This window comes from Solanum tuberosum, unplaced genomic scaffold, assembly GCF_000226075.1.
Source record: "Solanum tuberosum cultivar DM 1-3 516 R44 unplaced genomic scaffold, SolTub_3.0 scf00012, whole genome shotgun sequence".
In the NCBI taxonomy this organism is placed as follows: domain Eukaryota; kingdom Viridiplantae; phylum Streptophyta; class Magnoliopsida; order Solanales; family Solanaceae; genus Solanum; species Solanum tuberosum.
Genome location: NW_006238937.1, coordinates 3608184 through 3612377, shown reverse-complemented (window position 1 = coordinate 3612377; position 4194 = coordinate 3608184). Strand labels below are relative to the sequence as shown.

At 34.0% G+C, this 4194-nt stretch overlaps 1 pseudogene; it reads left to right on the top strand.

The window, feature by feature from the left end:
* Positions 1–4194, top strand: part of LOC102586867 (alkane hydroxylase MAH1-like) — a 19956-nt pseudogene that overhangs the window by 12150 nt on the left and 3612 nt on the right.

Sequence of the window (4194 nt, the reverse complement as noted above, 5' to 3'; positions counted from 1 at the left end):
TTGTATAATGTATAATTTATGTTTGTCAACGATTTATACAAACGAGAGGCTAACAACAATTTATACAAATGGCCTGCCAGCGAAATTATACAAATCTGAAGAGGAGCCAACGAATTATACAATTGCTTCTTTTTGTATATATGTATAGTGAAATAGACATACCTTTCAATTGTATATGTATAGCGAATTATACATATATATGTTTGCTATGGAGCGCAATTATGCAAACTTTGCTATAGCATACAAATATGATTGTTTTGTTTGCTATATGTGAAAGTTGCTCTAAAATAAATTACTATAACATGACTAATAAATCCATCCTCATGAATTAGTTTTTATTATTATATATGCATCATGATTGTCTCAGTTTCTCTTTCAATTAATGTAAACTCTTCTTATTAATTATATATCGAAATATTGTATGACATCACTTGCATTAACGTAAATATTTTATGCATGGTTATGGGATATTGAATCTTTATCTGCTTGAAATTTGTTTACTATTTAAAATTGGCAAAATACTTAATAATCATTCTCCTAAGCTTGACGTGTTTTATTCATATTCCTCTTAAATTATGTTTTGTCCTAATTACTCGTTGTACTTGCCTTTTTTTTTTATAGTCGTTACCCCATATTAAGTATTCCAAGTACTTGACTTTTTTTAGTAATTCAAATGATGTTTGACATGTCAAGAGTGTAAAAAATAGTCGCATCATATTAATATGATATGAAAATAAAAGTTATTAAAAAACAGAGATCTGCTGATGATAGTCAAGCCTGAATCCACTTCTGAATAATGTTTATTGAAAAGCCTAGTATAAGCATAAAGGACTAATTAGGACCAATTATTATTGGGAAAATACATAAAAAAAATCTGAACTTGTCCGCATAACTTACTTTAGCACTGTAACTTTACGGATAATTATTTACCCCCCTTAACTCATTTCAAGTGAATTTAATACCTCCGTAATTGATGATATGACAAGGAAAACCTCTCATTTGAATGAAATGATATAGTTTTAAACCTCTCATTTGAATTCAGTGCTCTCTGAATCATGTGGGAAGGTTTTCCATCACACAACTTACAAACTTGATCTTCCATAGGAACCATATGTCTTAGTGAACCTAGAAAAATAGGTAAGGTATCGCTTTCCGTTGTCACTCAATTGTACAACATCTTCCGTGCTTAGGCCCCTTCTTCTCTCCCCTAATGGAAGAGTAGTCCACCTCCTACCTTAGTACGTAGCCTCAAATAAGGTATGCAAGTCTACCCCTTTAGTAGGTGATTCAATATCAAACCGAAGAAAAAGCTAGCTGAACTAGACAATGCTTGTGCTTATTAATTCACTAGTTCTCGAACACATGCATTGCACCTGTATCTCATATAATTCAATACAAAGTTTTTCAAGTGATATAAATAATTTTAGAACAACTGATGCATTACTCAAAATTTAAAGGGTAAAAACGTTGCTTCTGGTAAAAAAATCAAGTGCTAATATAAGAGTTACTTTACTACAACCCTAAAACTAAGGTTGCAAGGATCAATAGAATCAGAAGAATTTCTGATTGTACGGATAAAACTTTCCTTTTAATTATTTGGGATACCCTATATTTATTGGTAAAAAAAAAGATGTCCTACTTTAATTGCCAAATATCTAACACTATGTTTCTATACAAAAGTAAAGAAGTTAAACAAACCAATATATCATAAGAAAAAAATGATCAATGGATAAAAAAATTAAATAAGAACTATAAGATGATGAAACACAAAGTGTAATGGACTATCATTTTCTATTTAATTTATAAAGGGAGAAAATGTGTCCATGAATTTGCAACTGATGTTCTTATAGAAACTAAGGGCACTTTTGAGTTCCATGGTCCTGTTCTTGCCAACTTTAACATGTTAGCTACTGGTGATCCAGCAAATATCCACCACATTCCTTGGTAAAAACTTCTCAAACTATCAGAAAGGCATTCCTTTCCGTAAATTTTTCGATATTTTGGGAAATGGATCTTCAATGTTGATTGTGAGCTGTGGGAGATCCATAGGAAAACCACAATGTACATAATGGGACATGTCAAGTTCCAAACTTTGTTGGAGAGGAACATGTGGGACATTATCGAAAACGGTCTAAGACCAATTCTTGATGTCTTTGCTGAACAGGGGACTCTGTTTGATTTGCAAGAAATTTTCCATAGATTCAGTTTTGATGCTATTAGCAAATTGTTACTTGATCATGATCCCAAAAGTTTGTCTATTGATTTACCTCATGTGCCATGTGAAAAGGCGTTCAGCGATGCTGCTGATGCACTTTTGTACAGGCGTATCTTGCCAGAAGATTGTTGGAAATTGCAAAACTGGCTTAGAATTGGTAAAGAAAAGAAGCTCATTCAAGCATGGGAAACTTTTGATAAGTTCTTATATCCTTGCATTTTGCGGAATCAAGAAGAGTTGATGCATAAAAGTACTATCAACGACGAGGAATTCACATTTTTAAACGAGTACATCAAAATGTACAATCAACGGAAAGATGGTGATTTGGGTACTTTGCAAACAATTCTAAGGGACATTTTCTTGAGTTTAATTTTTGCTGGTAGAGACACTACAAGTGTAGCTCTCACTTGGATTTTTTGGCTCTTAGCTAAAAATCCCTTAGTAGAGAAAATGATTAGAGAAGAAATTCAACAACAATTGAATCTAAAAAAAGGCGAAAATCTCAAGTTTTTCGAAATATACAAAACACCAAAACTAGTCTATCTACATGGTGCTTTGTGTGAAACTCTGAGGCTCTTTCCATCAGTTGCAATTGAGCATAGATATATACAGCTGTAGTCACACAACATCCCCAAAATTTTGTTAGAAAATGAGATATTTCTAGATGTCTTTTGTTTAATTGTTATTTTCTTAAATATTATGTTAAGTATGTAAAGGAAAGGTAGTCCTTGTTTTATGGAATATGTTTTGTAAGAAAGTCAATAGTGGTTGGATATGTATGGTCCTCTACTAACTTTGGAAAAGCTTATGTAGATATAAGTGTATGCCTTTTAAAAGCTGTAAATGAATGAAAATTTCCTCTGCTGAACCTTATCTTTTTTTTTTCTCTAAAAGTTTCAAATCCTAACAGTGGTATCAAGAGCCCTTCTTCTTGAGGGGTCTGTGAAGGCAAGAAGGCTAAGGTTTTTTCTCCTTCTAAGGTGAGAGCTGAGCAGCAGTAACATGGCATCCAACAGCTTCTTGGGTGCAGGCCCTCCTATGTTTACAGGAGAAAATTATCACATATGGGTGATAAAGATGAAGGCTTATCTCAAAGCTCTTAGTCTATGGGAAACAATTGAAAGTGAAGATGATCCTCTTCCACTTGGACCAAATCCAACAGTTGCACAAATGAAGATTTATGAAGATGCAAAGTCAAGGAAACCCAAGGCTCTCACATGTCTTCATTCAGCACTTTCAGATGTGATTTTCACAAGAATAATGGCTTGTGAAACACCTAAAGAAGTATGGGACAAGCTAAAAGAGGAGTTCAATGGAAGTGATAGAGTGAAGACTGTCAAACTCTTAACTCTCAAAAGAGAATTTGAGATGTTAAGGATGAAAGAAAGAGATACTGTGAAAGAGTATTCTGCCAAACTTATGGAGGTTGTAAACAAAGTAAGGCTATTCAGTGAAACCTTTCCAGATTCAAGGGTGGTGGAGAAGATGATGATAAGCTTACCAGCAAGGTTTGAGTCCAAGATTTCAGCAATAGAAGAATCTTGTGATTTGAAGACTTTATCTGTGGCAGAACTGATCAGCAAGTTGCAAGCCCAAGAACAAAGATCAAGTATAAGAGATGAAGAAGTAGCAGAAGCGGCATTTCAAGCACAACATAAAGGCAAGCAGCCTATGAAGGACAATAGAAGGATGGAAGGAGATAAATTAGAAAAGGGAAAACCAAGGAAGGAATCTTCAAAGAGAGGGAAGTTTCCACCTTGCAGCCACTGTAAAAGAACCAATCATTAAGAAAAGGATTGTTGGTTCAAAGGTAAGCCACCAATTCAGTGTAGATTCTGTAGAAAGATGGGTCATATTGAGAAAAATTACAGGCCAGGCAGAATCAACCACAACAAAAACATGTGCAGCAGGCAAATTTTGTTGAAAAGTCCGAAAATGAAGAAGAAATCTTGTTTATGGCTTCTCATGAAGAAAACACA